This window comes from Puma concolor, chromosome C1, assembly GCF_028749965.1.
Source record: "Puma concolor isolate L17-30 chromosome C1, mPumCon1.1.hap2, whole genome shotgun sequence".
Classification (NCBI taxonomy): domain Eukaryota; kingdom Metazoa; phylum Chordata; class Mammalia; order Carnivora; family Felidae; genus Puma; species Puma concolor.
Window position 1 is genome coordinate 76172972 of NC_141674.1, and position 27496 is coordinate 76200467.

Sequence of the window (27496 nt, forward strand, 5' to 3'; positions counted from 1 at the left end):
CACGTGCCCCAAACTGAGTTCCCGAGGTGCCATCCCTCCCCACCTGTTTCCCCTTACGCTATTCTCAGTCTCAGAAGATCTACACTCCACTCTTCCCGGCAACCAGGCTAAAAAACTGGGGAGTTCGCCTTTGCTCTCTTATTTCACACCCACATGTAATCTGCCAGCCTTGACAGCTCTCCCTTCAAAGTAATGTATAGCTACACTTCAAGCATTTCTCACCACCAAATGCCAATTGCCCTGGTCCAACCCATCATGGGGACTCCCGTCAGTTACAGCAATGGCGGCCCGACTTTGTCCCCCTTCAGTGTGCTCTCCACATAGCAGCCAGAGTTACCGTAACACATCTTAGATCGTTTCTCCTCTGCTCAAAACCCTCTGAGAGCACCCCCTGGCGAATCCTCTTTGGTGGCTTTCAAAGCCCCCACACGCAGATTTGAGCCATTTTGGACTTCTTGCTGTTTCTCAAAAACAGAGGCAGTCTCCAGCTTCAGGGCCTCCCCACAAAATACTCTTCCTCTGCCATCCACCCAGAACACCTTCATAACGTCCTTCAGACCTCTCCTCCACTGCCTCCTCTCTACTGAAGACTTCCTTGACCGGCGTGTTTCACACCTGCAATTGTTCTGCACAAACACTCCCTTCCCTGTTCTGTTTTTTTCCATGACCCTATTGCCGGCTACCATACTGTGTCCTCTACTCATTTATCTCCCCCCACAAAGAATTTAAACTCCACAAAAGTGGGGATCCTATTTTATTTATCACTATCTTCCCAGTTCTTTGAACAGTGCCTGCCACAAAATAGATGCTCAATAAGTACTTGTCAGGTGACTGAATGACATTTTCAGATGAGGAAAATGAGGCCCAGAGAAGCTCAGATGTAGCCCAAGGTCACAGGATTAGTGAGGGCAAGGTCAGGCCTGGGATTTTCTGCCTGTGCTCAGTCTACTCTCTCCGTCTGGGTCAGAAGGTAAGAGGGGCAGCCGTGCCTTGGAAGAAGCACACAGGTTCAAATGTGGATTTTGCTGGAAGCGCTGAGCTGAAACAGAAACAACTATTTTGGCAGCAGTTTTGACAATCTGTGAGCTTAAGGAAAGTAATGTGAAGGTATATGCTGAAGCTTTCCAGCTTTAAGACTGGCTTTAACTATTTTTCTTTCAGCTGTAGCTTTCTGGGGTAATGAATGTACCATATGTCTGTATCTCCAGGTTCTCATACAAATGAGGAAACTAAAAACGCCAGATGATTAAAACAGATTTCTGCTTGTTTCCATGGGAAATCAACTGCTGTGAAACCTTCAGAGATGAGAGAGAGTGTGTGTGTGTTCGGCTCAAGGCGTTCCCTGGTGAGTGGCTGCACTCTGTCTTCAGCCCAGGCCCCAGCCCACAGGTGAGACACTGTCCCAGGCTGCCCGCTGTGCCGGTGGCTGCGTGAGACTGCCAAGGTCAGCACGTCTTGTCCAAGTGTCCTTTGAGCGTCCACCACCACGGCCTGCAGTGTCAGGGCCTGGCCAACCGTGCAAGAAAAGGCACCTACTAATGACAAACAGATGCTTAATAATGCAGGTCCCCCAGCCTCAACCTCCCAGTGTGGTCTCAGCTCATGGTGAACCCTCTAGGGAATCTTCTGGTGGTCAGAAGGACACACCATCAAGGATTCTTGCTGGAAGAGTCACTGTTTCCTACTTGCAACTAGATGGAGCTAATTCAGGGGAGTGGAAGGGGCACTCTGTAAACACAGCCACGTATGCCCTGGGTGGCGGCACCAAAGAAGTCTCCGGGACGCCGTGATGGTTACTTGTTCCCGTCTGCCCCAGAATTAGCACCAATTTGCCTAAATGAGACAATGCTGAGGAAAAAAGGCTGCAAAAGAGTCCCATGTTGTCTTGCCACTGGCAATCTCTGGCTTGTCTGGGGAAAATTGGTTCAGGAGCTTACTCTATACTAAGTTGAGAGGGAAAAGATAACATTTCTCGGCTTTCCTAACCCAGAGTGTAACTCGGGCATGCCAGGGTGAGGCCCAAAGCTGGCTCGTCAGCAGTGATGGAGAATGTAGAGTTTAAATTTGGATTCAGACAGCCCTGAATGCTCACGCCTCTTCTCCAACTTACTAGCTGTGAGAGCTCACAGCACTTGTAGCCAGTTTGAGTCTCTGTAAAGTGGGATGATAATACCTCCACCCCCTCCACGGGGGAGGACAAAATCAGCTAAGTCAAGTAAAAGCACTCACACGGGGTCTGATAGGCAGGGGCTGTGCAGCGCCTGGGGATTTCTCTTTTCTTACCCTCTGTTGCTAGGTTTTACTGCCAACATTGGAAACAGACAGCTTGGTGAGCAACAAGTAGACGGTGACCTCTCTCTTGCCATAACCACCATCACCAGCACCAGCAGCTTGATTCTTCTCAGACGTGCTACCAAGGATGTCGACAGTGCAGGGGTCTCCAACTCTTCACATACTCATTTACTTATAACTGCTCAGCCAGGCTTGGCCGTCTTGCTTAGGTAGAATGTTTCTCGGAGAGGCTACGTGGAGGACACTTAGGTTGTCTTCTGCCCAAATAAACCACCAGTAGGACCCCATGGAATTAAGACCATAGGTCATAAAGCATTTCAAATGTCTTGCCCTAAGCTCATCAAAATATTTTGACTCCTCTTTCTTCAAATGACTCACAGGCATGATTCCTTAGCACGGGGCCAACCTAACAGGTTCTGTGTAAGCCAGACCATAGGAAGCAGTAGTACCATTTTGTGGTCCTGGGGAAGCTTTTAAATCAATCTTTCCATTACAGCCATGATATCCCAAATCATACTCTGGTAACACGCTCTATTTCTGTAGATTCCAGTAATAGCTACTGAATGCCGTCTCTATTCTGTTTCCACCCAACCCAGTCCTGATACTGATACTATCTAGACTTGGCACAGGCTCCACAAGTTGAGTGCAGAGTTCTCCACAGGACCGCCCTCCCTTCAGATGCTAATCACAAGCCCCCCAGGGATTCCCAAGGCCAACTACTCATCGATCCAACTGGCTACAAATCTGGAGGTTCCATGACTCCCTCAGGTTTGATAATTCACAAGAATGACTCACAGAACTCAAGAAAGTGCAAAATTATGATTACAGTTGTTTTTGAAGAGAGCTTAGGACAGAACTCAGCTTCTGTGCCCTCTCTCCATGGGGCGAGACTATGTCTACCCTCTGGGCACTTCTATGAGTTCACCAACTGGGAAGCTCCAATGAGCCTTGATGTCACAACTTTTACTGGAGTTTCATTATGAAGACAAGATTGATCTTAATTTCTCTCCTCCCCAGTTCCTAGTTCCCCCAACCTGCCCTCCCCTCCAGGTCAGGTTGGGCCAAAATCTAACACTCTAATAGCAGGGCTGGCCTTTCTGATGTCCAGCCCGCATCCTGAAACTTTCTAAAGGCCCACATGAGTCATCTCATTAGCTTAACAAAGACACTTCTATCACTTGGGAAATTCCAAGGGCTCTGTGTACCAGGAACCAGGGACAAAGACCAAATATATTCTTTATTATATAATAATCTCTCATGATTATTTACAAAACATAAGGGCTTTGAGTTGAAGTTTTTTCCTTTGGGCAGTGGGAAATCAAGTGATTTCTTGAGCAGCTACTATGGGCCATAAATAATATACATGCTGAGAGCTGTACTTTTGGAAGATAATTTAGACAATTGCATGGAAGGTGGTCTGGCTGAAGTGAAGACAGGAAGGGGGAGACTAGGAAGGAGGCAGTCACCCTTGTGTAGCCATAAAGCGATGAGAGCTAACATGGGGGAGCACAAGTGGAAATGGAAAATCTGGGGGACATTTGAGAGAGGTTTTGAAGGAAGATTTCAACTTGCCATCTAACTTTTTTTGTTTTCATTTTTATAGAACATCTGTTAATCTTTATGTGATTTGACAAAATCTGCATTATTAAAAGACGGGTAATAAAATTTAGGCTTATATCGAATCTGACATATTAAGTTCTATAGTATCTAGAATATTATGTAAGAAATGAGGGGAAAACTGAGGTGGAAACAGGATAAAAGCATCATTATATCTTCAGGTGTGGTCCATAGTGCGCAGCACATAAAAATAATCCTAGAGAAAATGCAATTGACTTACTTGGATGAAGTGTTTTTCCTTTTGGGGAAAGGAAGAGGGGGCAAAGAGGGGCAAGAATTCAAAGGCATAAGCAGAATGGTTTCTCCATTTCAAAATGGTAATAAAATATTTAGATCATTGCTCTAGGGCACCTTTGAGAAAAAGAACATCTTGACCAGAGCAGGTTCATTGCATAATTCTTTAGTAATATGTCCAATTTTCAAGTAATGGAGAGGACCTAAAGAATAATTTTACTTTAACTGTGGCTATCTATTTCTCTTCTCGCCCTCTGGGGGTTGATCTGTTTCAGCATCACATGGACTCTTCTCTACACAGTTTCTAGAAAACCAGATTCTTACTCTTGAAACACCTTTGATAAAGGAATCATCATCAAGAATTTTATCTCCATACAATCAGGGCTAAAATGAACTCCCCTTTCTGTAGCCTTATTTAAGGCTCTTCAGTGCAGGTGGCTCATGAAGGTTTCAATTCCTTTATTCAGAGGACTATAATCTTCTATTGCTTTACACTGAACCCTTCTGATTCCTCTATTTGCTTTTTGTTTTAATTGTTCTATTGTACTGGTGACAGCCTCCTCTTATTGGCCACTCTAGCCCATCTCCTTCAGGGAACCCTGACCATGTAAATACCTGTTTAAAGTTCTTCCATCTACTTCCTATTTCATATGGTAAAACAGAGACCTCATCTAGTCAGTAATATTGAATTCGATGTTTAGCCTTTTCTTCAGTCCGTGATTCAATAGAAGTTTTGTTTCTGAGAATTATTTTCGTCTGGCTACAAAACGACATCCCAACAGCTATGGTTGTTCCCAAAGCTAATCCCAAGGCAAACAAGCTGCCTACAAGTGCCACTAATTCAAAGGGAATAATTGGAAGAGGATCTCTCCGGGCTGCCTTCCTCAGTCTTTACCGTGTTCCACCCAAAGGAGAGCCAATTGTAAAGCCATGTAAACACAGTCATAACAAAAATGAAGGCAGCATGAATGCAACCCAGCGGTGCTAAAAGGAGATGCGGGGTGAACAAGGCATGACTTTGGTAACCAAATAGTTGTTGACCCAAGGACAGTGATGGTCCAATTTCATCACACATCTGTTACACCTTCTGTGGCGATGCAACTGTAGTGACTTGTATGCGTGGCAACACTTTATTATCTTGAGCATTTTCAAGTTTCCACCCCAAAGGGGCAAAGCCAGGACCAATAAACTAGCATGGAGGTCATTATAATGAATTTTATAATTTATAATTTATCAACATGATAAAATGAAATCATGCTTCCTCCCGTTGTGTGTCAAGACCAAAACCGTGACAGAGTCAATCCTGGCCATGATAGAATGTGCTGCTATGTCACCAAGGGCTATGATGGAAACTCAGTGACATAGTCTCTGTCATTCTTGGAGATTTTCAACCTCGATAACTGCTTAGAATGTACCTGGTTTGGTGAGAAAGAATGAATGCGTTCCTACTTTTAGAAAATCACACATCTCCTTGTTCTGTGCCACGTTTCCATGTGCCACAAATTCATGTGTGTTCCTGAATTGTCATGCCTTCAAGTCATGGGATGTTAATGCAGCGTATGCCATTTTCACTGTTACACATGCAGAGTTCTGTATCTTAACCAGGAGAATCCAGTATCTTGGCTTAAAACCCAATCTCGGTCTGGTCCCTGGTGCCCACCCCTCGGCCATGTAATTCCAGGGCAACGTGGGCTCACCCAGAACAGGTCTTCTCCTCAGATAACTCTGTCATGGGTACCTCCGTCCAGCGCAAGCAGAAAGCAAATCCTGGTTGTGAGAGGCTAGAAGGCAGGCCAAGCTGCGAGCAGTCTGTCTTTCCACCAGTGCTCTCCATTTTGTCTTCATTACAAAATACAACATGATGACCAGAGAAAACTATGGGAAGAGTTAAACTACTTGCTAAAGAAATCCAAGTAATCTTGATAAACAAACTGGCTTCTTTGCAATGAACAGAGCTTTGTGTTCTGAACAGTAAAAACTGACAGAAAGATCTTAATATTTTACCTCCTGAGCAAGCTTCAGCACCTCTGTCCTGATTTTTAATGCCATATTTCTATTATTCTTCTGAACAAAAATGTTGCCTCCTCTTGTCTTCGAATGGCTGACCTATTTCTGCTTTAAAATGAACATTGTCAGTTTTTACTCTTCAAACAGACTTTTGAAATGTGTTCTCTTTTGAGTACAAGGCCCTCCCTCCCCTTGTAGATCACAAATTCATGAAGCAGCTGGGGGAATGTTGGGATGAGCCCCTGTATAAATCATGGGGCAGAGAGAACCTGTAACACTGATGTGTTAAAACTGGTTATTTCTTCAGTCATGCAGATTTCGGTAAACAATAAAAGCACTATTTCAAAATTCTGTGTGTACTCTTTTTTTCCATAATGTTAATTAAGACACTGAATCACTCACATCAGCAGAAGTTCTGCAACGGCTGGAAATTTTACATAAGAATTTCTCAAAAAAATAATTTCATGGGTTTCAACTGGTGGGGGGGAGAAATGATTATTTCATGTATCATGGGTGATATGTTACATTGAAATAGAAAGGAAAGAGTAAAAAAACATATATACTTTATTCCTGCAAGAAGCACTTAGTAGGCTTACTTTTTAAAAGAAATTATATATCAAGCTGCAAGATGTTGACTTTTAAGAAAACTGGCAACTGGCACTTCCTCATGTTCATCTATTTTTTTTAATTTGAAGGAAACACTCCTCCTTTAACTTAATATTAAAATAATTAAGTTAAAAAATAATTTTTGAACCTCAACCATGTGGGAAACAAAAAAATTCCAAGTGTCAAAAAAAGAGAAGATGTCATTATCTGTTTAATATTAATAAAAATTGACACAATGCACATTTATGATATGTCAGGCAGTTCTAAGACATGTATCAAATCACCTAATCCTCGGAAAGAGGAACCCTTTTGCACTGCTGGTGGAAGTGCAAACTGGTGCAGCCCCTCTGGAAAACAGTATGGAGGTTCCTCAAAAAATTAAAAAAAGAACTACCCTATGACCCAGCCATTGCACTACTAAGTATTTACCCGAAGGATACAGGAGTGCTGTTTTGAAGGGGAACGTGCACCCCAATGTTGACAGCAGTGCTGTGGACAATCACCAAACTATGGAGAGCACCCAAATGTCCATCGAAGGATGAATGGATAAAGAAGATGTGTCATATTTATATATATATACACATATGTATTACTTGGTGATCAAAAAATGAAATCTTGCCATTTGCAACAACGTGGATGGAACTAGAGTGTATAATGCTAAGTGAAATTAGTCAGGGAAAGACAAATATATAAGTTCACTCACATGTGGAATTTAAGATACAAAATGGATGAGCATAATGGAAGGGAAGCAAAAATAATATAAAAACAGGGAGTGGGACAAACCATCAGAGACTCTTAAATAAAGAAAAACTGAGGGTTGCTGGAAGGTTTTTAGCAGGGGGATAGGATAATTAGACAAGAGGCATTAAGAAGGACCCTTGTTGGGATGAGCACTGGCTGTTATATGTAAGGGATGAATCACTGGATTCTACTCCTGAAATCATTATTGCACTACATGCTAACTAACTTGGATGTAAATTTAAAACAATTAATGAAAAAAAAAAAAAAAAAAAAAAGAGGCGCAGGCTGCTTCCTGTAGGCTCCTCACCAGGCAGCAGCATGCAGTGGTATCTCCTCCAGATCTAGGCTGGGGGACTGAGATAGGCTTCCCTCCCAGCCTCAGGTAAGGCCTGTAAATCCAGCCTGGAACTGGAGGGACATAGGAGGAAATTAGGCAGGGAGAAGTGAGGGAAGGAAATGCATGGTTTTCAGATCCTGTGTCCCCTCGTGTGAGAAAAGGCAGCCTCTGGGAAGGAGGTGCTGTTCTGTTTTGGGTGACAGATGAAGGCCTTGGGGTTGGGGTGCCTGACTGGCCGACCCAAGAAAGGAAATGGGGAGAGAAAGGAAACAAGGAGGAGGAATGATCAGTTTGCTGTAGAAGTTCATTCCTGCTCCATCGTTCTTTCTTCTGTCCTTGAGGAAACTTCTAGAAAGACATTGTATGTTTTCTGAGGATCAAAAATGTCTTCTTCACAGATTCCAGAGAGTCTACCATTATAGATTGAATTTACATTAGATCTGTTCCCTTCTATATTAAAAATCATAGACAAATGTTTCTAAGGGGGAGGCACAGATATTTAGAAACTATAGTATAATTTAATTTCTATGTTGTTTTTTTTAACCATTTGAGGATGGAGCTGTACCCAAAGTGGTTGGGGGTGGTCAGTGCTGAGGAGGGCGAAACAAGTTTCTCTCCAGTCTTCCTTAACTTTGGGTTTTGTGGCTTTCCTGAAGGTTCTTCTAGGTACCCCAAACAGCAGTCAAACAAACAGAAATATTTTATTTCAAGGACTAATATGCCCAGCGCAGAACTGGCTACTGGAAGATTAAAAAAAAAAAAAAAAAATTGCCTAATCCTCACAACACATATCAAGTACTATAGTTATCCTCACTTATTTATGAAGCAACTGGAGCTCAGAGAGGCTAAGCAACTTATCCAAGTTTTCACAGCTATGGCAGGAAAAACATGGTTAATTACTATAAGAGTTTTCAGAAAAGAAAGTGTTAGAGAAGCTTAAGGAAAAAGGGTTCGTATAGGACATTTAAAGACTGATGTAATTTGGAGGGAAGTGAGAGAGAAATGAGAAGTTGCTGGAAAGATATGTACAAAACAGAGGAGGTGGTAAAGAGCTGTAAAGCCACTGAAGGCATGTGCAACTTTGCGGGTCCCCTCAGAGTCAACAAGTGCAACATTTAGGAAAGTGATTTTGCCTGAAAAGTTGGGTCTGTAAGAATTCCGCCATATACGTTTTTTAAAGAGCAGTGCCAGTTAAAATGAAGGTAAATCCAAATCCTTTCAGTTAAGGAGTTAAAACAATTCCGTGCAGCCATGTAGGACCCCAGAAAGATCAGAAGATGGATTTGTGTTGACTCTCTGGAACCTCTAGATTCACTCTAGATGTGAGGAGCAGACAGGCAGGAATCTCCACTCACCTCTTGGCTCTTCAAGGCCTTAACAGGACGAGAGAAAAGTACTCACCCATCTGCACAAAAGTTGTTCGGCCAAGACCATGCTGACTCCTTCATTTGCCTGTGGAAATGGTGACGGGGCATGAAGAGGTGTGTTTTGCTCTTGCATCTGAAATTTGTACCATATCGCTTGTCTTCAGAATGCTGAACAGATGTAAGCTTGCAGAGACTTTTATGTGAACTTTGCTGTCACTGGTTTTCAGAAATCTTTTGGGGTGTCAGAGCCTGGGCAGCAATCAACAAATGCTCTATAGTAAATTATTTCCTCACCATTCTGAGAAAGATAGTCCTTTCTCCTTCAAGCATTCAGAAATTCCCTTGTCTTCCTACCTCCCATGCTCCCTGGGAGACTGGAGAGGATGAGGGACCAGTCTGAAAAGCATTGTGATGTGACTGTTGGTCTAGACAGGGTCACAATGTGCCCCTCTGGGGACTGTGGCAACTGTGGGTGACTTGAGGCTGTGGGTGACTTGAGGGTATTACCACTCTTGATCATAAAAGATTTAAGTTTGTCCCAGCAAAGAACTGACAACATCACTTCAAAATATTGTTGCTTTTACCTCCTTCTCTGGATACAAACCTAAAGAGAAACACTCGACATCTATTGTGGATTTGTTTTAGATTATTAGAAGATTTTTCAAATGCATCTTATGTTAGGAGTTCAAGACAAATCAAAATCTTACACAGAAGATCTTATGGTGGCTTAACTGCAACATCTCCCTTCTCAAAAGGGGCTACATAGTATCTCCCTTCTCTGTCAACGTGGGCTGATGATGGACGTAATTCACCCTTAATGGTCCTGAGATATATTCTTCATAGAAAAATGATGAAGAGCATTATATGTAGGAAGATAACAATCTAGAGATAAAAATCCAAAGAAGTGATGTTGATTTCTTTTAAGCATTCTAGAAAAAAATCACATTTTCTAGCAGTGTTTAAAAAAAAATCTGCTATTATAAAGCAGAAAGGGAGCATAGGTTTTAGAGTCAGATTCCCTGAATTCTGTTCTTGGCTCTTAGGCAAGTGACATTACCTATCTGTGGCTCAGCCTCCCCATCTGTCAAATGGGGACATTGAGAGTACCTACTTCATAGTGTCGTCACATGGATTAGTGAAATAATACATGTGATATTCTTAAACCATGCCTGGCATGGAGTGCTCAACAAAGCTTAATTTACTACCCTATTTGTGGCTTTCAAATCGCTGTAGCAAGTTATCAGATTACCACATAGGATTTCCAGATTGGGTTCCCAAAGTCCCTAAAAACACTTTCAATCAGAAATTATGTGTTTCAAAGCAGTTTATCTTGCTTTGTTACAGAAGCATTGTTACAGAAAGCATAATTTTGAGTCGTGGTTTAGCCAGTGAAATCAACAGTTCATGTGATATGACATCAGATCAGACTGTTGTCAGAAGCATTTTACAAGCTGAAGAATATTGGGGATGTTTAAGAAATCTGGATGTTTTCAATCTCCTAAATAAGGCCACAGTGGTTTTCATGTTGTGGTTAAAACGATCCTCCCCTCGGTCACATGAAGAAATTTATCTTATCTGAACTCAAGCCTTTTTCTACATTGCTTTTGGGAGCAATCAGTGTGATTAACTCAGAAGTTTCCCCGACCCCACCTCACCCCCATATACATGTCCATTGTTTACTATAAGATGGTATTTCCTTTTCGTAGAGGATTAACTTTTAAATTTCTTTTCAAAAACAAGATAGACTGCAAAATATTTTCTAATCATTTTAATGAAATGTTCTCATGCTGGACAGAATTCATGGTGCCTTTCTTTGAAATTCCATAATCACAGTGCATCACTTCTAATAGCCCTCTGCTGAATGTTCCTCAGAAACAAGGATGGATAACTGTAAATGCTACAACAGGCTTAGAGAAGCATTCAGAGGAGAGAATAGTCACAAGACCAGGGATGATTCAGGGAGGGAGAACACCTAAGGATATAAAGTTATTCTGCCAATGTCCAATTCACAGGGAGGAAAAAGCCAGTTATTGTCAGAATTGTGAAGGATCTGAGACTTGATCCCTTGTAAGCTCAAAGAAATTAGCCTGCCATGGTTTCTTGGAGGGCGGTAGAAGACAGGAAACCCCTGGATCAGATAAAAGTTTATTACTCAGCAAAAGCAGCAGCCAGAGTATTCACATTTTTGTGTTCAGTTCCTGGAGTTCCTAACATAGTAATGACAGGTTGTGTTATAGGAGAGGAACCATGAGCTTAGGGAATGTGAACGTTTTCTAATGAGTGTAAGCATGCCTGCCTCTTGCTCTGAAGAGAAAGTGTCTTTATTATACTGGACAATAGGTATGCTTGCCTTTTGCTCCAGAGGGTGACATTTCCTCTATCTTCAAAGGCTGTTCACTCTACAAGTACCCTTGAATTTGAGTCTGGAAGAAAAAGCAGTCAGTGCCTTGCTTATAAGATGTGCGGAATTACTAGAGACCCATGGAGAATTGTCTTCCAACAGTTCTTAATAAATAAACTATTTTATGCCAGCACTTTGAGTACTCAGAATGTATGTTTGTCTTACACCAGTTTCACATTTCTGAAAGGTTGCCAAAGAACCCAGAAGCTAATAGGAATATGTAAAGGTAGAGTGTCTGACTCAATTTTGGCTCAGGTCATGATCCCAGGGTCGTGGGATTGAACCCCACATAGAGATCCAAGTTGAGCGTCAAGCCAGCTTAAGATTCTCTCTCTCTCTCTGTCCTCATCTTCCTCCTTTGCCCTTCTCCCCTGATCACACTCTCTCAAAGAAAGAAAGAAAGAAAGAAAGAAAGAAAGAAAGAAGAAAAGCAAGGAAATATTCCTCAGTGTAAAGGAATAAGGCTACACTATTACCAGTGAGAATGGGTGCTCTTTGTTCTATTAAAGATGACAGATACTCTATTCCAGCTGATGTTTGCAAGGGAAATAGCTACCGAAAATGTCTACCAAGAGGGTTTATCTTGGTAGGCATTAAGTGAATTAATAGGGCTGATGATTTCCTGCTCTTTCCAAAGAAAAAAGGCCATATGAAGGCTCTGCAGTCTTTAACTCTAAAATAGCAATTCAAATATTCTGTTATGAGAGATTACAGTCTTCCTGGAATGTTGGTAGTTGTGACAAAGGAAAACAGTTCCATTGTCAAATAAAGTTAGAGAAATGCTAGGCTCAGCAAAGTTAAACAAGTCTTTTTAACTTGGGACTTCTCAGATTTCTAAACATGTTAACATGTGTTGTGAATCTCCAAAAGAGATATAGTATTCTTCAAGGGATTTGATCACAGACCCCTATTTCTCAGGATACTCCAAGGGGAGAGTTCCAAGGAAAGCTGCTTGCAAATGTCTCTGTGGAGTCTGTGGAGGAATGACCCTAGCTCACTGGCCATGGATGCTGAAAGACAAAGGTGCTTTGGGAAGATGTTCCCTGATGGGTCAGACATGCTCTAGGCAGATTTCCTATGGATAGCAGCAATGGGTACCTTCCTGCTTCTTTTATTAGATGTTGGCGATTATATTCATCACTGACTAAAATCTAGGAGGATAAATATGTATCGTTTTAAGATCAATGTGAAAAGTTTTAGCACTGAGTAAGTCCTAAGAAATCATCTATTCCAATCCCTTCTTGCAGATGAGACAGACGATGCAAAGATATTAAGAGACTTGTCCCTAATCACAAAGTTAGTCAGTGGCAGAACCACACCTGGAATCCAGGTGTCATTAATCCCAGTTTATGCTCTTTTCACTAATAGCGATAAAATTGACCATTAATGACTGCTATCATTGATACTGAGAAGGATACCAGGCTTTCTTGGTGTTTTGTTTTGTTTTGTTTTGTTTTGTTAAACAACAAATAAACAACATGAGTAAAATCAGAGAATTAATAAGTGAATTCAAGAAAATGCATCATGCATCAATATGGGTGGTAGCTTTAAGAAGAGATCATCTGGGCGTGGTTATAGCATTTTCTGAGTAAACAAAGCATCTTCCATGACAGTTTTCCAAAGAGAGTCATGTTCATGTCAGTAACAAGCGAAACTTCAATTTCACCTCCCTGGTAGGGTTTCTTGAGCCATCAGATATCCATGCCTCAGAGAGACAGCGGCTTCAGCTTCGTAGTCGAAGGGAAGAAGCAATTCGTTAGGCTTGAAATTAAGGGCTTTATCAAGGCTGATGTCACCGAAATTGGAAACAAATCAATGTTTAAACTGTGATCTGAAACGTTTTATGGTACATTCCATATGCATAATAAGATACAATGCTAACAAACTGGAAATTTTGAGTCCTGGGAAAATTGAGTTACCTTCCTTAGGAGGTATATCTTAATGTTTTGTTTTGTTTTAATAAATTTAATAAATAAATAAATAATAAATAAATAAATAAAGCCCCTTAAGAATGTTTCATTATCTTTAGAATAATTCACTTCATAGCTACAGCTAGTCATTTCCAGATTTAATTAATGAGTTAACACATATAAAGTTCTTAGAGCAGTGGCTGTACATGCTTAATAGTGACAGGAAAATATTACTTAGTAATATTATTATAACAGTGATATTTAGGTACAAAAAATAAAAGCCACTCTTGAGAATGTCAAACTCATTTTTTGCTTTAAGCTATATATGTAGCATGTGAAAGTTACTTATCATTGGCCCATATGAGCAATAATTCTTTTTTTTAATTTTTTTGACATTTATTTATTTCTGAGAGACAGAGACAGAGCACGAGTGGGGGAGGGGCAGAGAGAGAGGGAGACACAGAATCCAAAGCAGGCTCCAGGCTCTGAGCTGTCAGCACAGAGCCCGACGCAGGACTCAAACTCACGAACCATAAGACCATGACCTGAGCCAAAGTCGGACACTCAACCAACTGAGCTACCCGGGCACCCCGAACAATAATTCTAAGAATGAGTTTCTCTGGTATATTTCATATTGTGTAAACTCAGAGCTACAGACACTTTATGATCTTTCATTAAGAAGTTTGCTTTCAGTCATAAAATGCTTTTCAATTAAAGAGGAAGCTATAACATCGCCTCATGAAGACACATTTGGGATGTGAGCATGTTATTGGGAAAAGCACAAACTAATGCAATTGCAAAAACTACTGAAAAAGGACCTTACTGAATACATTTGATGGATTCAACTTAAAAATAAATATTCATTTTCCATATGACTGAGTAGTGCTTAAGCAAGAGAACTCTGAAATCAGACTTGCCTGGGTCTAAATCCTAATTCTTCCACTCAATGGTCATATGACCTTTGATTAGTTACTTGTTTAAATTTTTTTTTTTCAACGTTTATTTATTTTTGGGACAGAGAGAGACAGAGCATGAACGGGGGAGGGGCAGAGAGAGAGGGAGACACAGAATCGGAAACAGGCTCCAGGCTCTGAGCCATCAGCCCAGAGCCTGACGCGGGGCTCGAACTCCCGGACCGCGAGATCGTGACCTGGCTGAAGTCGGACGCTTAACCGACTGCGCCACCCAGGCGCCCCTAGTTACTTGTTTAAAATGTGCCTCAGTTGTCTTCTCTTCACAGGAGAAAATAATACTGCCTGGATAGCGAGGGTAAAAAAAAATCAGACAATGAATAGAAAGCTAGTACTTAGCACACCATATGTACCTAGTAAGTGCTTATTTATTATAACCATTTCCAAAGTATATCACAGATTAGTGGGGCTAACTGCTTCAACCTTATGCGTCTGTGTGTGTTGGGGAGGGCTGCAGGGCGGTAAATAAACAAGACTGATTTTATAAAAATTCTGCCCAAAGTTGTGTAGTATCCTATTTTTAGGTCCTCAGCACCACCACACTCTCCTCTGGCACAATTTCAACTGCCATTTTAGGGTTAAGACCACATTTGACCACATTACCTCTTGGGCAACTTCCTGCTCACACGACATTTTCTAGGGGAGGTTTTATTCTCCTGTCTTAGCATTTTTAATGGCATGGAGACAAGGATTTCAAAACTGTTGCTAAAGGTGATTTTATCTGGCAGCTATTAATTCAGAAAGTGCTAATGGTTGCAACAGTGTTAAGAGCTGAAACTTAAAACAAAGTATTGTGTTAGCTCAGGACCTTCCCACAAAAGCTCAGAAAGGATCTGGGGAGCAGATGTGTATAGGGTGGGTAGAGAATGCTGGGTAAAACGCTGCTGGTGGTTTTGGTTTAGAATTTAGATTTTACTTTCACTATTACTAGGCAGAATCAACTAACATCAAATATAAAATAAAGCAAGCATAGCAGGTTGGTTTTCAAGAACAAACCCAGCATTGAAAAATCAAGGTTTAAGCAGATACATATGTATAATACATAATTTCAATATAAACTCTATGTGCTAAAGGATTCACATTAAAAAAAAATTTTTTTAATGTGTATTTATTTTTGAGAGAGAGAAACAGAGTGTGTGGGGGGCGGGGCAGAGAGAGAGGGAGACAACAGAAACCGAAGCAGGCTCCAGGCTCTGAGCTGTCAGCACAGAGCCCAGCGTGGGCCTTGAACTCACGGACCGTGAGATCATAACCTGAGCCGAAGTCAGACGCTTATCCGAATGAGCCACCCAGGAGTCCCAAGGAGTCACATTTTAGAAGCTGAAGTTTTGGGGTTTTTTAAAATAAAACAAAAATTTTAATGTTTATTTTTGAGAGAGACAGAGCACACGGTGGGGAGGGGCAGAGAGAGAGAGAAGGAGACACAGAATCCGAAGCAGGCTCCAGACCCTGAGCTCTCAGCACAGAGCCAGATGCAGGGCTCGAACCCACGCACTGAGCGATCATGACCTGAGCCAAAGTCGGATGCCTTACCGACTGAGCCACCCAGGCACCCCTAGAGCCTGAAGTTTAATACAAATCACTGTATACTGAAAGTCAGAACCAGTACAAAAAATGGAAACTTTAGAAAACACATTCAACATTTCATGGGAAGCTCTGTGCTAGGTGTTGACATAGGGATGAATAAAGACAAGGTGGTGAAACAAAGCTGTAAAGAGATAAACGGCAGCACACCATGGTAAGTGCTGTGCGAGCGCAGGGAAGGGAGCATTACCCTTGCCCGGAGCCTGCAGAGGTTTCACAGAGAAAATGACTTTTGAAATAAGCTTTCGAGGAATGCGATAGCCCAGCCTGCATTTTCTTGTAGCTAACAACAAAACGATATAAACCACTTCCATACAACCCACTAGAGGGGTTGCAGATATTCTGTCACTAGAACCTTAAGAGAAGTAGGTATTGCTGTTCTAATAGATGGATGGAGAAACTGGGTTCAAAGATTAAGAAGCTCAGGATCAGAGATGATAAAGAGTAGACCCAGGACGTGAAGCCAGGTCTGTATCATTCTAACTCCCTTACCATGGTTCTGCACTGCCCAGAAAGATCTACTTCAGCTCCCTATTGCCAACCAGTACAGGATCAAGTTGTAACTATCTGGAGTCCAAGTGTGGGAACTCACCCTGAAAGCCCATTGAGAATGTCAAATTTTGGTCTATAAAGAATCGGGTAAATGAAAGGTCAAGGTGGTGGCTCTGTATATATGGTTCACCCGGGCCACAGTGCCCTCTCTTTTCTCTGAGATTCAATCACATTTAGTTCAAAATGGTTTATTCGGATTCGTGTGCTGCCAGATTCCCTCTCTCAAGCTCTGTCAACACCTTGAAGTCAGGGAATGAGCCTTATACAGTAGTCTCCCCTTAAGGGAGGTTTTGCTTTCTATGGTTTCAGATACCCATACTGTGGTCCAGAAGGATATGACCCTCCTGACAATTTTTCAGAAGTTAATAGCAGCCTGACATTACGTCCATGATGCCTACATCACTCACCTCACTTCATCTCATCACGCAGGTATTTTATTAATCACATCATCACAAGACAAAGAAGGGGGAGTTCAATACAATGTGATATTTTGAGAGAGAGAGAGACCATATTTATATAACTTTATTACAGTATATTGTTGTAAGTGTTCTATTTTATTAATTTTTGTTGATTTCTTACTGTGCCTAATTTATAAATAAAACTTTATTATAGGTATGTATGTTTAGAAAAAAAAAACATACTATATAGAGGGTTTGGTACTATCTGCAGTTTCAGCCACCCACTGGGTGTATGGGAGCATATTCCCCACAGATCATGGGGTCTACTGTACTTCTTTGAGACCCTTAAGGTCCAGCACTCACAAGAGTTGGCTGATTATGGATTCACCTGGTGTTTTTCCTAGGGCTTGGTGAGTGTGGATGTTGATTTGAGTTAGGCTGACTGAGGCAAGTGACCAGACTTAGAGTTTGTGTTCTAAAATAAGAAAAGGTGACCTAAGCAGGATAACATAGCGGTTTGCAGACTAGTGCCTCTCAGACTTCAGAGTGCATGTGAATCACATCACTGCATGTAGACCTACCCAATGCACCCTATTAAAAAGCAGGTAGCAGACAAAAGTATTGTAGTTAAGCATCCGGGGGAGGCAGGAGACTCAACTTGCAGGGTTCATGCCCCATTTCCAAATCTTGTTGCTCTTCCTCATCCTTCTGATTTCGGGTCTATGAAGAGTACAGTAAGCACATATTTATTGTAAGCTACCATTGATAGCAGCTACCGTTTATTGCGTATTTATAAAGTGCTTGGCACTGTTCTTGCTGCTTTAAGCATGTTATCTAATTTGCACAGCACCCATACCCATATTGCCGATGATGGAAAAATATAAAATTAGCAATAACTCCCACAGGAAGAGTAGGGATTTATTCCTGGTGCACCCCAGTCCAAAGTCTAGGGTGGAGTAGTTATTTCCTTGCCACTGGGTAATGAGGGAGCGTTTCGGAGATGCCTAAGCTTGAGGTCAGGGTGACAATGGTACAGGAGGACAGAGATGCTCAGAAAGTACTTGCAGAATGAAGCTCTGGACGGGAGGTTTGTGCCCTTAGAGTACTCGCCTCATTGAGTATTTAAATCCAGGTAAGCTATTTAAGAGGCGGAACTACCTCAGATAATATCTGGTAGCTTGCAAGGTGCTCACAATTTTAGCAAATTGCCACAGTCAACTCTGCCTTTTCCAGAGGAACTTTTCAGGGATTTTTCCACCTGCTATCTAGGAGAAAGGCCCCACCCTTTCTCCTAGACTTTTGTGTTGATTTAGGTGAATTAAGGCTGTTGTTAGAGTCATCTACAGCCTACAAGGGCTTAAGGTTGACTTCCACAACAGTACAAGAGTTGGAAAAAGTGTGATAGTTCTCCAAGCAAGTAGGGGGAAAATAGTTAAAAGCTAGGAGAACAGCTTCTGGACAAATTTTCTTTTCATTTTGACTTGGAAATAGAAATGGGGTAAAAGGAAGTACCTGCCCTCTTAAGGCTTCCTGTGTAAGAACAAATCAACTACTGAAAGACAATTAGAAACATCAGCCTTTTCCTGACTGCCAGGACAGAGCAATGGGTTAATTTTAGGTACTCTTAGAATAACTGATATTACTAAGGCATCCCTGGAGACTTTATATAACTTAGTAATCTTGTCTGTACATTTTTCACTGGGCAGAAGATTTTCCATACAGATAGTTGTCAACTTCTAAGAAGACAGAGTTTGCTTTTCAATCCTGAAATTGGGTGGGAGGAGAACGAGAAGAAAAACATGCTTCAGATCAATCAGTAAGGGAGAGCCCCTCCCCCATACTCTTTAAACAACAGGTGGTTTTGACGAGTACCGTCAACTCTTCTATACACAGCTCACAATTGTAGGCGGAGCGCTCAATTTCAGCGTCCCTAGAACCTACTGCTGAGAGACAGGGGAGCCCAGCTGTCAGTGTCCAGGAACATGGGGGTTCCTGCCGGAGAGGAGCCGGGTGTCCTGGGGCTCGTGGGCTTCATGGTGCACGGATACGGGCTTTAACCTTTCTCCTCCGTCTCCCTCAGTGCGCCCCTTCCCATTCTTGTGTTCTTATGGGGTCCTTCTGTTGTCACGAGGGGCGGGAGACGAGGAGGAGGGATTATCTCTACCCAGACCCCAGTCTAGCAGGGGAGTTGCCAGAAGGGCTATTTTTAGTGGTAGCTGCTCCCCTCTAACACCCAGGGGAGGAGCTGCGGCAGTGGAGTGGCCACAGAGCGCAGAAGAGCCTCGGTTTCCCGCGCCCAGTTAGCGATGGGGGAGGTATTAGACGCAGCCCGCTCCCCGGGCAGAGGCCGCCAGGTGGCCGCCTCGGAGGCCGGAGCGGCCCCGCGGGAGAGCGCGGGAGGGTTCGTTTCCCACTTGGAGAAGAAAGCCTCCGGAGGCCGGCGGCAGCCTCGCCGACCAGTCCCGGCGCGGGGTGGTCTCCGCAGGGAAGGAAGTTCCCGGGCACGGCGGCCTGCGTCACAGCGGGGCTGGGACCGCGGGGCGGGCGGCGGCGGCGGCGACCCCGGGGCCGGGCGCTGGGCGGCGCTGGCTGCCGCTGGCCCGGCTGCGCGCGGGGCGGCGCTGGAGGCGGCTCCGTCCGCGGCCGGGGAGGCGGAGGGGAGGAGGGCTGCGGGGCTGGGGCGGTAGCTGCGTCCCGGCTCGGAGCCCGCGAACAGGACGAGGAGGAAGACGCCGCCGTGGCCGCGGCCGCAGTGCTCCGGGCGCCACTCGCCCCGAGCAGCGGCCCCGCCGACGACCCCGCTGCCGCTGGCCGCCGCTGAGTCCGACCGGGAGACCGCTCGCCGCTCCCCAGCGCCCTCCCCGCCGGCACCCTCGCGCCCAGAGGTAAGGGCGGGGACCGCGGAGGGATGGAGAGGGGCGGCCCGCCGAGGACCGCGGGGCTCGGTCCGCTAGGTGCGCGGGAGCCACCGCTCGCCCCGCCTCGCTCGCGTCCCTGACTGCTCCCGCTCTCGGGCGCGCAGAATATGTGGTCGTCTGCCCACTGTGTGGTCCTTGGAGCCACCCGCTGCCAGGGCTCGGGGACCCGCCAGCCCCTACCCCACCCATCCCACGCCAGCCCCAGCGGCGGGGCCGGGGACCCCAGCCTGGCGCCGAGCACAGAGCGGCCGCCGCAGGTCCTGCGGACTTGGTGGGGGGTGGGGGCACCGGGGGTGGAGGACGAGGAGGAAAGGCGGCCACCACCGGGGCGGTCGTCCTTCTTCCCTACCTGAAAACCTCCGGAGACCCCACAGCCTGGCCCTTCTGGTCTGCTCTCCCCAAGCCCCTGAAGTTAGCACTTTCAGGGAGAGAGCAGTCTGATGGTATCCAACGCGAACGAGAGCGCGGCGCCTGCCCCTTTGCGGGACCGGAGGGGAGAGAGGGTTTAGCCGGATCCGGAGGGCCAGGTGTCTAGGCCGGCGGTTGAGACCCAAGCCAGGGTCGCCGGTCCTTCCCCTCCCAGCAGCGAGGTGGTTAGGGATGGAGTTAGCAACACCGGAACCTTAGGATGTGCTCTGCAGACTCCAATTCCTTTCTTTGCTGCTCAGACAGTTCTTTCCTCCCCCACCTTACGCCTGCCGGTGTGCATCAGATTATAGTTCCTTCAAAAGCTCACACCTTACCTAGCTCTGAATAACCACAGACACCCAGCCCACGTCCCAGGACGGATATTTCAAAGTGTGAAGACCAAACTTCACTTGGTTTCAGATTCTTTTTAAGCATTTGAAACTCTCAGCAAACCAGTTAGGAAAACACCTGCAAGTCCCCATCCTCCTTAAAGTAAAAAAAAAAAATAATAATAATAATAAGAATCTTTGTGGGAGTGCAAATGCTGGACAAGGGGAGGCTTGAGTGACCTTATTTGTCGCAGCTCTATGGAGGAGGAATTAGTCACATACCTCTTACAGTGTAAGAAATGGAGCCTCAACCAATGGGCACATTTCCGGACAGGTATGCAGTGGTGTCCTAAGGCATCCATGAGGCTACTTCATGGACAAGTCAGGAAAATGGCATCTAGATGGGACAGGAGGCAAAGTGATGGTAACCCTCTTGTTTGGCACAACACTGCAAAATCACCCTTATGTGGGTATACATTTTTTTCTTCATTTTTAAATTATTTTTCTAAACCCAAAATGTAAGTTGAACTTCCCCAAATTTGCTCAGATCGATAAACCATGTGCTGGATGTGTGGACACAGATGTATACAACTCTAATCTAGTATTTGCATTTCTCCTGACTTGCTCAAATAGTGAAAACCAAGAGTGTAACCCCGATTTACTTTGGAGTGATTCATTTAAATCCTGTCTTGAGGTCAGTTTGTTTTTGAGGGGTGGGACCAGCTTTGCAAGAATGGATATTTTTTGATGGTTCGCATCATGGATTGACCACAGATCAGTCCTACTGATTTAACAGTGGTATCAGAGATAGCAAGCACATTTAACGATTTCTTAGTAACAAAATTATCAAAGTCTTTGTTAACAGTACTGTTAACAGTACTATTCTCATATTTCCCAGATTGACTAAGTACTTTGTTTAATGGCATGTTTTAGAAGGGAATGCTTTTTGGGGGGGGGGTGCTTATTAGAGAGTGTAAGGGAAAAGACTGAATGATTTTCCACTTATGTGAAGTTTCTCTTTTTAAAACAATACCAAGTTAGCAATTTTTAAAAATTCCTGAGGTGCCCAATTTTTACCGAGTTGTTTTTATGATTTTCCAATAGTCTGTAGCATTTTTAAGTTACAGTCACCAATAACATTATAATATAGCCCAAGTTTAGAAGCAAATAGGGTGGAAAGTTATACATATTTTTCCACACATTGTGTTAATGATTTAATATAGTACATTGCTATAGTGTAGCTGCTCTAGGTACCTAACATACACTATACTCAGATTCTTACAACAAATGTTTAGGGAGATGGTGACTGTCTGCATTTTACAGAAGAGAGTTTGTGACTTGCCCAAGACCAGAGCGCTAACTTAATGCCTGAATGAGGCCAACTCTCCTTAGCCTTAATGATGTACTTTTCTATTATCCAAAGCGGACTTTCTTCTTTCTACATAAATTTACTGTTAATTTGCCGTAATGACTATATGAGGAAACTGAGATTGAAGAAGTAAAATCACCTGTCCATGGTTTTCCATGGAACTAGTATAGAGTAGACTTCAAATTTGGAATCCAGGGCCTTCTGTTTCTCAAACCTGTGTTCTTGCCGTTGATCTCTATTGCATGACTGATTAAGAACTTAAGGAAACATTTTACTCTTTTTCATCAGCTGTTCTCATCCACTTGACAATGATGTTCTCAGATAGGCTGCAATACACTCTCAAGTTTTTATATTCCATCCCTGAAGTGCAGGCTGTATCTCCAGCCCTAGATCACTATATGAAATGCACCCATAACCAATGAGGGTGACATTACTATGGAAGTATCCTTGAATCCACTTAATTTTTCTTAAAATATAAATCAGTCTAGATTGGCATGGGGGAAAGAGCATGGCCTCAAGATGGGAAAAGCTGGCCAAAAATTTGGCTCTACTATCAAGGAGGAGTGTAAATTAATTCATGCCGTGGAACTTTTCTGAGCCCCAGTTTCCTTATGTATAATGAGGTTAATAAAACCTGCTTAGTTGGGTTATTTTGTGGACTAAGTGTAACAATCCATATACAGGACAGCTCCTGTCACCTGGTAGGTGTTCAGTAAGTGGTAAGGATTAACACCCCTGTATCCTAGCACTGATTGAAATTTCTGCTGTATTTAACTCCGTGTATATTTTACATGCACCTAGTGATTAGTCATTGCTATCAGTGATTCATTCTTCAACTATACAAACATCTAATCAAGTGTTTAGCATCTTTAACTTTTGAATCACATCCTTTTTTTGTAGTCCTGACTTAAAAACATTTGCTCACCTAATGCAGTTTTTTCTTTGCTCCATTCTGCATATTTTTTTTTTAGAACTTCACTAGCCATATTTCAGTGTGTTGGAATTTGTAATTTTTGGCAAACACACTTTCCTGTTTTCTGCCTCTCCTGATTTCTCAGCCTTGCTTATCACTCAAGGCACCATGACAATCCCAGTATCTTCCTACCACATACCTCACCCTTGACCAGATCTCTACTAGCTGTATCTTCTTCAAGGCCCAGACTAAATGCTGCCTCCTTCCTGAGCCCATATACCTCCCATTGCAAATCCTTTTTCAGTTGAGGGCACCTGGGTGATTCAGTCGGTTAAGCGTCCGACTCTTGATTTCAGCTCAAGTCATGATCTCACGGGAGAGTGGGGCTCTGAAGTCATTCTTGGCTTTCTCGTGTTCTGGTCCTTGCTCCAGTTCCCTGGGGATCATAGACTGGGCTTCTGGTGTTCGGTCTCAGAAGCCATGAGCATTAGGGGAGCTTGGCTTCTTTGTATATTGACTTCTTTCAGCATCTGGAGCTCATCGGCTCTGTACGCTCCCTTCCCTTCAAACGACTCATCCTCATCACCTGTAGCTTTTGCTTTGACTATAGTGTTCTTTTTCCTTTCCTTCACCCTCAAACCTCCAGTAATATATTTATTTTTTAGCATCTTTTCTCTTGATTTTTGGAGCTGCACTGAAGCCTCCCTCAGGGCAGAGGCCATATCTGCCTTGTGCACGTCTGTATCCACAGCACCTACACAGTGCCTGAGACATAGCTGCTCAAGATATAGTCACGGGATAAGTATATGGTATATGTGACAGGAACATTTCTAACCTACTAGCTGGGGATGTATCTTTTCCCCTTTCTATTGCTTTAAATTCTGATTATGAAATTTGATAGTGTAACTAGAAGTTATCCTTCTTAGGGTCATGAAATATGTATATGGAAATACTTCTATGTGTGATTGGAAATTAGGAGCAAAATATGAAGTCAGGACTCCAAAATAAATCCTGGACAAATGTCACTAAATAAGCTAAATATATGAAAGGTCATGAGTCCTATGAGTTCATTCTGTGTATTTGAAGACCTTGTCGCATCAATACAAATTAAGTAGTCTTTCTTAAATATTGTTGAGGCTTAGACAATTGAAGCCACTTTAAATATGGTTTTTTTTTTTTTTTGAAATGGGAAAAATATAATCCAACTTCTGGAAAAAAATATTATAGAGGATTAATCTAATAACACCTTGATTTTTTCAAAATAACTGTGAGAATAGCTTCATTAGGAAAACACCATCAGGCTAATTTGTATTATTTCCCTTGACCTTAGGTCCAGGATAATGTTATTATCAGCAAAGTTAGGAAATACTGTCCAGCATACACAACTTTGTAGTTAATGCAAAGCTATGTGGATCTGTGTAATCAGAGAGTGGTTAAAGTTGAGGAGCTAGCCGGAGGTATGTCTAGGCTTTGGATCTGAGTTCAGGGCTTAGGCATTTTATCTATGAATCTGGATGGCATAACAGAAAACATGTATCTGATATTTCTTTAAATGGCTCCATGGTGAATAGAGTAGCTTGGTGTTGAAGCAAGGATTGGGAATGAGCTTGGCAAAATTAAAATAAAATAAAAGGAAATAGTCAAAAATAAGCAATAAAATTTACTTAAGGAAAGCATATGATTATATCTTGAAGAACAATAAACAAGCCTACCATACGAATATGCCAGAGTTTTGTTTGGGTATGTTCATTTCTGTATCACCAGTATTTAGAATAGTGTATTTGTTAACGTTTTATTTTAGTCTGACATATAAGAAAAAAGGTTTCTGGTATGTCAGCTTGAAAATTCATTCTTACTAAGGCCATTTTATAAAAGTAATGGGTGGTCAGATACAATTGTGAGACCAAATACAAAATGTGCGTTAAAGGTTACTAGACTCTTGACTTACAGTCAGCAATTAACTGGGTCACTGGGTAGCTGGTTTCCAAGCATAAGTCTTATCCCCACTCCACATTATACAGGAGGCTAGCAAATGTAATAATGATGAAAAAATTAAAGACATAAAAGATTAGAAAGGTTGTAGCAAAAATATCTCTCCCTATAAACTTTGTGATTAGAAATTAGGATTCCAGAGGCACCTGGGTGGCTCAGTCGGTTGTGTCTGACTCTTGACTTCAGCTCAGGTCATGATCTCATGGTTCATGAGTTCAAGCCCAGCATCAGGCTCTGCATGACAGTGCAGAGCCTGCTTGGGATTCTCTCTGTCTCCCTCTCCCCCACCCCTGCTCATGCTCTCTTTCTCTCAAAAAAAGAAAGAAAGAAAGAAAGAAAGAAGAGAAGATTCCATAATCTAAGGAATCTACAAAGCAGCAACTAACAATAAGTGCCCCACTAATCTCTAACTGAATTGCAGGTATTCAAAATTTACCAAAAAAGCTTAGAAGTAAATATGTTGTCAGTCACTATTTCAGTCGGCCCTTGTATGTAAACATGTAGATGATTTTACTTGTCCTGAGAGTGTACCTAACATTATAGTCACATTAATAACATTTTACCTATCAGGACGCCTGGGTGGTTTAGTCGGTTGAGCTTCCGACTCTTGATTTGTGCTCAGGTCATGATCCTAGAGTTCTGGGATCAAGTCCTGTGTTGAGCTTCATGCTGAGCATGGAGCCTGCTTGAGATTCTTTCTCTCTCCCTCTCCCTGACTCATGCTCTCTCTGTCTCTAAAATAATTTTTTTTTTAAATAACATCTTACCTATTGACTTTTTTTTCTGCTTGATAGCTTTCCCCATAATGTGATTGCAATAAACAGAGCAGCCTACTGTTGACCTAATTAAGGAATTAGGGAGCAAATCAATTAAAGCTAATGATTGCTAGCATCTCTATTACTTATGAATGCCATAATCTGGCTTGTAGGAGAGGGAGCAAACCTTTGATGCCACCTGGATACTGTCTAGTGTGTGTCAAATATGTCCTGAGTATAAAAAATCTTTATTGCTTCAAATTTGGAACATAATCTTAAAAGAACAATTATAAAATGTCATATAAGAATACAGATGCTCAGTGACAAGAGAAGCCATATTGTTGGTAGTCGTATTTACTAACAACTAAATCGGAAAGTTATACAACATGTCAGAATTTTAATATCTCTAGAGGCCAGGAATCTCTTATTACTCCGCTTGTTTGCTTTCAGTTATTTATAATTTAGGAATACCAAAAAGCAGTACAAAAGCAAAAAAGCTAATTGCCCCTTTTGAAATAATACATGGGGCTGGGTGAAGAAAAAAATAACTTGCTATCTGGGTAGGATATATAAGCAAATGATTTTACAGCCTCATACTGAGAAAAGGTCATCTCAAAAATAATTTTTCTTTTGGGGCACCTGGGTGGCTCCGTCAGTTAAGCTCTTGATTTCGGCTCAAGTCATGATCTCATGATTGAGCATGGAGCTTGCTTGCAATTCTTTCTCTCTCACTCTGTCTCCCCTCCCCCCATACATAAATAAACTTTAAATAATAATAATAATTATTTTTCTTTCTCAGTTATCAGTTATCTATTAAGCTCTTTCAAAAAATAATTGTATCTCAGTATATGTTATTTATCATATAAATCGCATAAGCTAAGCACTGGGGATGACAGTATTTAAAATGGGAAACTTTACTTTTTGAGATAAAATTAACTTTATAAAGCGTGTTATAAAACAGTGTTTATAATCATTATTTGAATGTTATGAAGAATAAATTATGTTTGTATATATGATATGTAAATTTAAATTATCACATGATAGTACTTTGTCAAAGATTATTCATTATCTAATTGTTTTTAATGTTTGTTTATTTTGAGAGAGAGCACATGTATGCACATGTGTGTGCACAGGGAAGGGGCAGAGAGAGACAATCCCAGGTAGGCTTCATGCTCGATCTCATGCAGCTCAGAGCCTGCAGCCTGCTTCAGATTCTGTGTCTCCCTCTCTATGCCCCTCCCCTACTCGCACTCTGCCTCTCTCGCTCAAAAATAAACAAACATTAAAAAAATTAAAAAAAGTATATATATATATGTATATATATATATATATATACATATATATATCAAAGAAATACAACATCCATTGTTTCACATTATTGTAGCATTGCCTAAAGTTTACAACCATCATTAGAGAAATAGTTATAATGGTTGTATGAATGCTTATACCATTGAATGGTTATAATTCAATTTTGAACATATCTACAAGCACTTAAACTTTTAGTGTAGATAATGATCTGATCTGTGAGATAAATACAAGGAATTTAGTAACTTCCAATTAAATATACATCTTATCAGAGAACGTATCAATCATACATAAGCTAAAATACATTTTAACAACTTTATTGAGATGTGTTGTATACTATAATACTTGCTTAAAGTATACAATTCAGTGGTTTTTAGTACAGTTACAGAATTCTTCAGTATAATCTAATTTTACAACATTTTCATCACTCCAAAAAGAAACCTGTACCCATTGGCTATCACTCCCCACTGTACCCTCCCACTTCTCTTCC

The 27496-nt window shown here is 42.2% G+C and overlaps 2 protein-coding genes, 1 long non-coding RNA gene and 2 pseudogenes across 10 annotated transcripts in view; 2 read left to right on the plus strand and 3 right to left on the minus strand.

Annotated features, from left to right (window-relative positions):
- The window catches only part of LRRC8B (leucine rich repeat containing 8 VRAC subunit B), a 54927-nt gene extending 48429 nt beyond the window's left edge, over positions 1-6498 (plus strand). For 4 of the 7 annotated variants that reach the window (XR_015254856.1, XR_015254858.1, XR_015254859.1 and 1 more), the window contains 2 exons: positions 1209-1389; positions 2297-2627. The gene's annotated coding sequence lies outside the window, so the exon portion shown is untranslated. Of the gene's footprint in view, positions 1-1208; positions 1390-2296; positions 2628-4943 lie in introns of those variants that run through there. The other 3 variants (XR_015254860.1, XR_015254861.1, XR_015254857.1) reach the window with 3 other exon arrangements.
- LOC112872124 (uncharacterized) overlaps positions 1-10079 on the minus strand; it is a 35087-nt gene extending 25008 nt beyond the window's left edge. The window contains exons 1-2 of one of the 2 annotated variants that reach the window (XR_015254864.1): positions 9909-10079; positions 9236-9450 (exon numbers count right to left, since the gene is read on the minus strand). This is a non-coding gene — a long non-coding RNA (uncharacterized LOC112872124). Of the gene's footprint in view, positions 1-9235; positions 9862-9908 lie in introns of those variants that run through there. The other variant, XR_015254863.1, reaches the window with a different exon arrangement.
- On the minus strand, positions 4294-4917 carry LOC147578160 (palmitoyltransferase ZDHHC6 pseudogene; annotated as a pseudogene).
- LOC112864234 (palmitoyltransferase ZDHHC6 pseudogene) lies at positions 4294-5610 on the minus strand (annotated as a pseudogene).
- Positions 10080-19352: 9273 nt separating the features above from the next.
- Positions 19353-27496, plus strand: part of LRRC8C (leucine rich repeat containing 8 VRAC subunit C) — an 82963-nt gene continuing 74819 nt past the window's right edge. Inside the window, exon 1 of the mRNA XM_086717483.1 lies at positions 19353-19902. The gene's annotated coding sequence lies outside the window, so the exon portion shown is untranslated. The remainder of the gene's footprint in view (positions 19903-27496) is intronic.